Source organism: Akebia trifoliata, chromosome 13 (assembly GCF_017979445.1).
Source record: "Akebia trifoliata isolate Shusen 1 chromosome 13, ASM1797944v1, whole genome shotgun sequence".
Taxonomy (NCBI): domain Eukaryota; kingdom Viridiplantae; phylum Streptophyta; class Magnoliopsida; order Ranunculales; family Lardizabalaceae; genus Akebia; species Akebia trifoliata.
This window is the reverse complement of record NC_141387.1, coordinates 12,193,485-12,204,106: the sequence shown is the minus strand read 5'-3', so window position 1 is coordinate 12,204,106 and position 10,622 is coordinate 12,193,485. Positions and strand designations below refer to the sequence as shown.

Genomic DNA, 10,622 nt, shown 5'->3' with positions numbered 1-10,622 from the left:
TTCCTTCTTATACAAAAAGGAAAAAAAAGAGTTCTGAAAACAAAGCTTCAATACTTTTCTCTCTTCAACCTCCAAATATGGTGGCCTTTCACAATTCCAAACTGTTACATGCCTTCTTCATTTTGTTAGCGATTTTGGAGACACAAAGTTACTTGGAGGGTAACCAACCTCCTTAGATAAGCTTGTGAATTATATATATATTTATTAATATTTATTATCACAATAAATTTGTTCTTGATGAGATTAGTTTTCATCACCTATATACTATAGGCTTTAACAACTAAGATAGTTGGCACCTTCAACCAGCATGAATTCTCAAATCAAACTGTTATGCGCCTTCTTCATGTTGCATATATCTGATCTTCTTCAGTTTCAACTTCATTTCTTACCTTGTCTTCATCTATCTGTTTTGGGTACCATATCCCTTGAAGAAATAAACATTTTTGAACCTTGCATTTATGTCTTGGAAAAGTTTCTCTTTGTACATATAGCATAACAAGAGATTTTTCGCTCTGTCATTTCATCACTGAAGAAATACTTCCCTTCATAATATGATAGGTTTGAGAGTCAGCTGATCTATTGATTGTTCTTGGGTTTGAACTCTCCTGTACATCGATCTCATTTTCAATTTTAAAATTCATGAGTGGAACTTTTACCATCAATTCCTTGAACCTTTTCCCATGCTCATGCCATCGTCTCCTTCAATAGACCTACATTCTAGTCAAGTTTAGCACTCCTCCTACCTTTAAACAACATTCCCTTGAACTTAGTAACAACTCCTACACATGAACTAGTAATTGCACCTACGTAACCTCACATTTGTTTACTTTTACTAAAATTGACACCTCAATACACTATACTACATCTGATCTAATACTTACCTATTAATGAATTCAGACAAGCATCTGATAAGAGGTGCACTTGCGGCTGACGCAGTAGCTCCAAGTTCACCCATCACTCCTGCTGCATCTCCAGCAATTAACAGAAGCGATTTTCCTGCTGATTTTAAGTTTGGGGCATCTAGCTCTGCTCTTCAGGTTTGTATGTGTTGATTCATTGGTTAAAGTATAACTACCTGAGATTAATTACTTTATCCTACATTTTTTATCCCAGACCCACATCATTTATATATGTATTGAATTGTTTAAAAACACAATGGTTGTCCCTCCACTTTGTCTCAATCTTTATCTCCCATAAAGAAAGTTTCTCAAGGATAATTTTATTATCTTTTATCTTCTTCCACCTTTCAAGAATACTTTTAATTTTATTATTTTTTCTCTTCTACCCTTTTTCTAAGAATGACCTTTTGACTTTATATATTATTTCTACTCTTCTTCCCCCCCCCCCTTTTCTACCCTTTTTCTAAGAATGACCTTTTGACTTTATATATTATTTCTACTCTTCTTCCCCCCCCCCCCCCTCTTTTTTAAATAATATCTCTTAACTTTATCATTTTTTCTCTTTTACCCGCTTAATCTCAAAGAGGATGATCCCGTTGTAGGCACAAATAAATTCACGTCTGTGTATTGCGCACATAAAACTTGGTCATAATTAAGTGCAATAATACACAAAGTAAAATATATAAGTCACTCAAATACAATGAGAATCAAAAGAGAATGGTACAAAAAAGAACACTCAAGTTTTAATCAGTATAATATCATCAGAGAAGAAGAATACATAATTAATATTTAGAGATATTTACCGGGCAGACCTATCTGTTGCAATTTTATTACAAAAACTTCCCTACTTTATTATTATTACTTTTTGAATAAGGTTATGGTGACTAACTTAGTAAGATTTCATGGGGAAACTCAAATTTAAAAGAAAGATTTTAATTTTTTTTAATTTTTTAACTTGATAGTAGGGGTTGAAAATGGATGGCTACCAAGCTCCAAATTTAATCTAAAATTAAATGATGAAAATTAATGTTTTTTTTTGTTAAAATTTGTATTTTGAAGCTCTTAGAATATTGTCCTTTATAACCCTGTGACATTAGATCATGTTTTTGGATGCGACAGATAGGACTGCCAGGTAAATCTCTCTAATATTAATCTTCCATATACTTATAACTAAATACATTATTGGATTGAACTTTTATGGGAACCCAAATCCTAGCTTCATCTAGACACAGTTATTTTAACTCAGAATGGATTGGGTTTGGGATCTGGTCTGATTGACAGCCTTGGTAATATATTAACATGATGTTCCACGTGGCATATTTGGAGCCATTGATCTCATTTGGTGATTTATTTTGTGTTTTGCAGACAGAAGGACCAGCCAATATCGGAGGGAGAGGACCAAGCACCTGGGATTTTATGATCACACTTGGACCAGGTAGGCCCACAACCATCTTCCTCTTTTCTTGTAGTAGTTGACTTTATTAAAAGTGTGCCGAAGTACCTAATCAAACTTTGACTTTCTTCTCTTCAGAGTTCATTGGACTACCCACTACTGCTAACGTAGCGACTCTTTCCTACCTCAGATATAAAGTAAGTATTTTGCTTTGTTGCAGTCAATAATTAGAACGGGTCGGGTTTCCTTTGGATTAGGTTGAGCCCAATTGGGCTTGGCTTGGTCAGACTTCATGCTGGCCTGATTTTAATTTTTTAAACCTGAGACTGGCCAGAAACCCATTCTTAATGTGTGGACTAGGGGAAGGGTCTGGTTTCGAGTTAAGCCTATTTATGGAATAAATTTTTTTTTTAAAGGGAAAATATTCAAAAAATATATTTTAAAATACAGGTTTTCATCATAAGGCTAAAGATTTTCTTCTAGGTCTAAAAAATTTCAGGTTTCATTGATCCTTTAAGGTCTCAAATTCTCAATGGCACTGTTTTGGTGGGAATTTTTTTTTTTTCATAATGGGACAAGTATACCCTAGAAACTCGATTTGACTTGTTTCATTAATTAACACAATTATTCAAGGATAGTATATAATCTTTTTTAAAATTAAAAATACAAAGTATCTATTAAGATATTTGATGAATGATATATGGGTTTACAGGAAGATGTGAAGCTGTTGAAGGATATGGGACTTGATGTGTACAGATTCTCAATCTCTTGGAGTCGGATATTGCCAAGTATGTTCTTCATCCTACTTTGGTGTGATAAAATTGTTCAATTATCACGTTTTACTCGGTTCTAGTTTGCTTCCACTCATACCTAGAATCGGAACCTAATATAACAACAGTTTTGATTCTTATTATGAGATCCTTGGAACCAAAACTGACCATACAAACACCTAAGATACATTGGATACCCGATAACACGGACAATAATTTAATGAGACCACTAATGTTCACATATATGATTTCTACATCACATTTTTTTGGTTAGTTACTTGGGAAAAATAGCCCAAGATTTTCATAAAACTAGAGCCTTACTATCATATAAATAGCAAACTTCTTCTCTATAGCAAATCAATATATTTGATATTGGGAATTCAAACTCACAGATGGTACTGGCGAGGTAAATCAAGAGGGTATCAACTTCTACAACAATCTCATAAATGAATTAATTGCAAATGGTAAGAACATGTTTATTATATTAGAATTTTTTTCCTACTTTATTCTCATCTAGATATGATTAAAATTTTAAAACTGCTTTTCAGATATAGAGCCTTTTGTGACATTGTTCCATTTTGACCTACCGTTGGCTCTACAAAACAAATATAATGGCCTTTTGGGTCGTCAGATAGTGTAAGTATCTCATTTTTTTCTTAATTATATATTTATTCATCTTTGAGCATTTTTATAATACATATTTGTAAAATAAAGTTTTCATTAATTTCTTTTTTTTTTTCCCTACTTTTAGGGAAGATTTCAAAAACTTTTGTGATATATGCTTCAAAAAATTTTGGGGATAGAGTCAAGCATTGGCAGACAGTTAATGAGCCACAGATTTTCGCTCAATATGGGTATTTACAAGGACTTAATATATCAGATGATCCTGCAAGATTTCCTTACATTGTTGCCCACAACATCATATTAGCCCATGCTACTGCTACTAAACACTACAGAGAAAATTATCAGGTGATTTACATGAATTTTACTTTTCTACGTCTCCCATTGTGTCTCAAGTATGACTTTTTATTAAAATAAAATATTTTCCTGGGAATATATATATACTTACACACGCATATTGTTGAAGGCCTCATGAGGATGTTAGGGTATTTTGGTAATTGCAGAGTGTTATTTTTGTTCATAGCATAAATTTTAGTGGTAACTTGGTCAAAAAAATCAGTCCATTCGAAAACTTCGAACTCCATCAAAAGTGGTTTACAAATTTACGGTAAAAATTGATGGTCCACAATTCAACTTGTAAATTGGGGTTAGAAGTTTCAAGAATGGGATGGTCTCTTCACCATAGAGATCAGCCTCACAAAAAATCGGTCCATTCCGAAACTATTAGCCCATATAGGGAAATACACTTTGGCTACGTTATTAATTATTGAACCCAATCAATAGATATACATACATATGGATCTTTTGATACCCTTCTATTCTAAAATGCGTCTCTAGCGAAAAAATGTGTATATATTTATTTTGACTGGTTCTTTTATTTTTCAGGCCACTCAAGGTGGTGAAATAGGTATGTCGTTGCTTGTTCAGTGGTTTGAACCATTATCAAACACTCAAGCAGATAAAGATGCAGCAACCAGAGCCTTCGCATTTCAAGTAGGATGGTTAGTTCCAACTATAATAGACGTGACATACTGATTATATTTAAGTAATAAGCATATAACCATCATCTATGTAAATATGATAAAGAATTCATAACGAAACTCCAATCCTTATCGTGTAAATATGAAATCAAACAATTGGGATAAAACACATATCGTTAGGATACATAACGTATCCCTAAGATAAATCCCAACAATTGGATTTCATGTTTACAAGGTTAGTATCGCGTGTTTTTGAGAGTTAGATATTTGTTTTGAGAGAAATCCATTGGTCATGATTTCTCTAGTCCTTTAATACAAACAATCAATCATATTAACTCAAAACTCTAATGATGAGTTGTTGTTTATCAGGTTTGCGGAGCCATTTGTGTTTGGGGAATACCCATCTATTATGAGAACTTTGGTGGGGAACAGACTTCCAACTTTCACCGCTGCGGAGAAAGAAATGGTTAAAGGAGCTTGTGATTTCTTTGGTATCAATTACTATACATCAAGATATGTCAGAGCCCTACCAATAAATTCAAATGCTGTACCTCTTAACTATACTGAGGACCAATTTTTGGTCAATGAAGGTGATAATCTCTACAACACAAATAGGTCCCAATTATCTCTTTCACACTAACTTATCTAATCTTTTACTCTTATCTTATGTTTCTCATTACAGTGGAAAGAAATGGAGTACCAATAGGCGATACGGTAAGACTTGACCACTATTATGTTCAATAGTTAATTAGGATTTTGAACATTTGTTCTTTTATACATTCAAGTCTAAGTACTTATGTGTTATTTAAACTATTTTTGTAATTTTGATTTCATGATTTTTATTTGTAGGTTCCTGGCAATACCATCCTTTACATCTATCCTGATGGGCTTAGAGATGCCATGATATATATGAAGCAAAAATACCAAGACCCTATAATCTATATCACTGAAAATGGTATGGTTAGTTTTATTAGTATTGTGTTTTTTATATAATCCAAACCATGGGTTTGTTTAATAATGAGGTGTTTCGATCTTCAAATTGACATCTTAGATTGTGAGTTATTTCTTACTAGGAGATTTCAATGGTAAATGCAGGGATTAGCGAGCAACGCAATGATACTCTTCCACTCAAGCAAGCACTTGAGGATAATCATCGAATTTCATTCATTCAACGCCATCTCTATGCAGTTGAAGAAGCTTTGAGGTAAAGCCTAAAGACTTATCTTGAATTACCATATCACATTGTTATATAGAATCTGACTCATTCAATTAGTAGGATGAATTAAGGGTTTGACTTAGTGGTAAAACTAGCGACGGGGGTTTACTCTCTCTCTGATCGTGTGTTTGAAAATGGGTTGCCTCTTGATTTATTCTATTTCATGTTGGGAAACTTCGTGAGTTGGGAAGTGAGAATGTACATATGGATTAGTGTCCTCCCAAAAAGTGTGGGGATATCTCGATGATATAATAATAAAAAAAGGTCAAGCCCATGCTATTAATTTTTTCTATCAATATGGTGAGCCCACTAATTGAACCATTTATATATATTTATAGATAGGAAAAAGGGGGGGGGGTGGGGGGAAGAAAGTGAATTATTTGTTCTTCTACTAATGTTAAATAATATTTTGATATTACAGGCAGGACGTAAAGGTGAAAGGGTACTGCGTATGGTCTCTATTGGACTGTATGGAAGTAGGAGCAGGTTATTCCATTCGATTTGGGTTGGGCTTCACTGATTTCAATGATAATCTCAAAAGATATCCCAAAAAATCTGGACTGTGGTTCAAGGAATTCCTCAAGAAGGCTTAAGTGATTTTTTTTAATTTGTTTATTAAATTTTATTGTATTCTTTTTATATAATAAAGCTCATTTGATATGTTATTCAATGTTGTACCACGTCATCTACGTTTTAATGAAATAAAGAAATGTCTTGTTTATTAATATTATTTGTTGAAAATGAGAAGTTGACATCTGGAGGACATGTAAGATCTCTCAGATGAGATGCCTTTAGTCTGATTTCCTATTTATAGAGAGATAAGAATAGGGTTTCTTGGGTAATTAGGGTTTCAAAAACATTCTGTGATTATAAAAATACCAAAGTCCTACTTCAATACAAATGTATTTCAGTCGTCAAGTTTCAATACGAATCTCGAGGTTTAAATTTCTTCTTTGACCATGTTGTCACAGTAAATTTTTGATCAATTGACTTGAATTTTGATGTACGGTCTTATTTTAGATCTTGGATCAAAGTGATAACTTTGAATTTTCCTGATTCACCTTGAAACTTCGTGAATAATTCATGTTAAACGTAAATAACAGTAATTAGTTATGAAATACATAATTAAATTGAAAACGACGTTAAATATGGACTAACCATGCATTATGTTTAATGAGGGGGTTTAGTATTAAATTCATTGATAAAGTCTATATAATTAGGGCTATAGAAAAGACTTTCTAGACTCTAATCAATCAACAATAACCATATGTGTGTCAAAATCTTAAATTTGATAAATTCTTACGATTTATACAAAAAATACACAGTAATCATAAATAGAAATAAAATCTAGATAAATCAACTTAATAATAAAATCAAATCAAATTTACTCAAAGTTGATCACCTAATCCACATAAGAATATGATTTGGTATATAGTAATATACTTTGTAGATATATGGGCTTCAAAACTTTTGGAGAGGTTTGAGCTCATTTGCTTAGATTTTAGACTTGTCACCATTTAAAGAGTTTGAGTGTGAATGGACACCATTAGAATGATTGTTAAAATATGTTTTGATTTTTAGTGACTTATTTTCAATTGTAAAGTAAATGTCTACCAAGTAAATTAAGTAAGGAGGTTCGGTTGAGGGACAAGGAATGTATTAGGCACTTTGTCTATAACAACTTCCTTATTCCTCCCATCTATTAATGATTACCAAAATGACTATTAAATAAAGTTTTAAAATTATTTTTTATTTTTATTTTTTGAGAGTAGAAGAAGTTATATAGAGAAAATTAAGGGAAATTGCATATAATCTAGTTTTGTAGAATGGACTAAAAGAGACAATAACCAAGCTATAAACCAAAATGTATAATTGTTGAATTTTTTACTAGCTTGATTTTGATGGGAATCCACATAGATTCCACTATGTTTTGACCTCAAAGCCATTGTTCTTCTTATATGCTCTTTTAGGAGTCTTTATTTGTTGGTTTAGTCCTTAGGTTATGCCTATAAGTTGGAGACAACCGATGGTGGAACTAAACCTTTATACATGAAATGTTGTCCCTATGAAACTGTTTTGTTGGCTTAAAGACTTAGATGTAGATCTAAGTAGATTTTCAATTTTAACTCTAACCTTTTTAAAATAGAAAGATGTGGTGTGTGTGTACATAGTGTAAGCATAAGAGGTTCCAATGAAATTTATTACATAACTTATTAGAGGGAATATTACCTCAGGTTGAAGAATTACTCTCTTTCTTCTCAACTCTGGAAAGAAAAGAAAATTAAACTAACCAACATAAACGAAAGCTTGTAAGAGTAAATAGAATTGAAAGACTAAGAACTTGAAAATTAAATGTTCACAAGGAGCTTATTATGAACTGTAAGGGAAGATAACCTCCAAAGTGAGATTACTTTCTACCCCCAATTCATCAAACTAACTATAAAATTAAAGACTGCATACTTAAAATTTAAATGAACATGAAAATAAAAGAAAATAAGGTGTTAGAAGAAGGGATTTAGGAAGAAATTAGCCTCAAAACAAAAATTTAACTATAGCATCCCACCTTAGTGCCTTCTTCATCTTCTCCTTCTAGTTTGGCTTATGGAGATGTGAAAGGTTATGTCGATAGAGTTTGAGAAGAGTTAGGAAATTTGAGAGAAGATTTCAATTTAATTTTAGAGCTTTAGAATTTTATTTTTTATTTTTTTCCTTGGAAGGGGCTCCTATTTATAGGATTTTGAGAGATCCTTGATGATAGTTTTGTCTTAAATCTCTAAGTTATCAATATTCTCACTAAAATCTCAAAAAAAGATCCCAATTACCTCTCCACTTTTGGTTTTGATGATCTTTTACACCTTATTGAGTTGCCAATCATGATTATCAATGGAAAGAATGGTAAAAGACAATAAATTCTAGAAAATTCTTAAGGAGGATCAAAGTTGTCTTAGATCCTAAACGTGAGGTCAATTATAGAATAATCAAACTAAATGACATTAAATTGGTATTTGGATTTTTGGTATTCTAGACTTTCTACCTTTCTAGACTTCTAACAACCTAGGAATAGGAGTGTCTTTGCACACAAGATTCTAAAGATTTCTTGAGGATGGGTAAAATTGTCTTTGGTTTTTGAATTTTATAAATTTATATTCAATCCTCTTTGAATGATGATCAAGGTAGAGGGTATTAAGGTAAGGTACTCCTAATAATTCTCAAGAATTTAAGCTTAGGGGAGTAATTCTACCTAAATGGGAATCAATGGTGACTTAGAGTAAATTATAGAAGAAGAAATAAAGACTAAAATGGTTATGCTTTGAAGAATTATGGAGGCTAATGCAAGAGTATGGATTGGAAGAAAAATGGATTTTCTTGAAGAATAAGCTATTAACAAATGGGTTTAAGGAGTCATTTTTCCTAAGCATATTAGTAAACATATGGGTTCTAACAAACTCAACCGAATGGACCTAGGGTGAGGGTGCTAGAATGTCAAAATTGACTAGAAAGATGATCAACTCAAGGTTCTATTAGCAAAATGCACTAGGTGATGGGTGACCCATGACCCTGAGGAAAATTTCTTTGGCCGTGGGTTACTCAAGGCCAGGCTTTTGAAATTACTAATTTGGAGATTTGGTCTCCACTAAAGTAGGCCTCACTCGATCCAACTTGAAGACTTAAATCATACTTCTCTTAATTGAATTTTGAGAGCTTTTAGGCTCAGTTTGGATAAATTGGGGTGTTTACAACTATCCCTATTTGTCAGAGTTGTTGGCAACGAATCACAAAGACATATAATCAAATTCCTATTTATTCAAACGAGTTCAAACTTTACACTTTTCCAGTCTCATTTCAACGGTTTAAGAATAAAGTGAAATAAAGCACAAGGTAAGAGGTAACTTTCTCAAGCTTTGTGAATGACAAGGATGATGTATTGCTTGATTCTTCGTTCTGTATCTTGATGTATGGTGAAACCTCAAATCGATCTACTGGTACAATGTAGAGCTCTGGGATCGTCTGAAAAGAAATGATGACGAAAATGGCTTAAATCTTTTGTTTATCTTTAGTTCGACTAGATCAACTTCTTGCAATTTTGCTTTGAAATCTCCATGATCTCCTTCTACCTATGAAAGAGGTGGTTAAGGTTTGAATGCACGCCCCCGTGGGGGCCTTAAGGTTTTACTATTACGCCACACCCTTGTTCAGTAAGATAATCGTGGATTCATTTTCGAGAATATCTCATCTTTTTATTTCGTGGCATTTTTATTCATTGACTTCCTTTTGCTCGGTGTTCCCGAATGAATTTCTAGGACTTTTTCCTTGTCCTTGAGTAGTGTGCCCCTGCATTAAACCAAGAATACCCTTTTTGCTATTATTTTATTTTTCTCACTTTTTTTTTTACTTTCGATATTTTGCTTTCTTTCCATTTTGCACTTTTCTTGCTCGTTTTTTATTTTATGTAATTTTTGTATTTTTTTTCTTTTGCGTTTTTTTACTCTTTTCAAAAATTTCATCATATATATATATATATATATTCATTTTTTGTGTGCATTTTTTCCAAAATGATCTCGGCCGTGAGGCATGTCATGGCCAGAGGGGCATACACTAGGTTGTGGGTTAATGATGGGAGCCTGTTTTGTGCCTAGGCCATTCGTAGTTGTTGGACTATTTAGAACCTTAAAACCATGAACACCCCATTTGGTGTTTACTTTCATTCCAATCCACGATTTGGTCTCAGCTCTCTCCTAAAAC

The 10,622-nt window shown here is 32.8% G+C and overlaps 1 pseudogene across 1 annotated transcript; it reads left to right on the top strand.

The window, feature by feature from the left end:
• Positions 1-6,524, top strand: LOC147387881 (beta-glucosidase 12-like; annotated as a pseudogene). Its single transcript, XR_015171343.1, has 14 exons — positions 1-159; positions 898-1,037; positions 2,265-2,334; positions 2,431-2,489; positions 3,005-3,080; positions 3,455-3,526; positions 3,611-3,698; positions 3,814-4,031; positions 4,569-4,684; positions 5,033-5,253; positions 5,346-5,377; positions 5,513-5,618; positions 5,759-5,867; positions 6,301-6,524. The product of XR_015171343.1 is annotated as a beta-glucosidase 12-like (transcript).
• Positions 6,525-10,622: the final 4,098 nt, after the last annotated feature.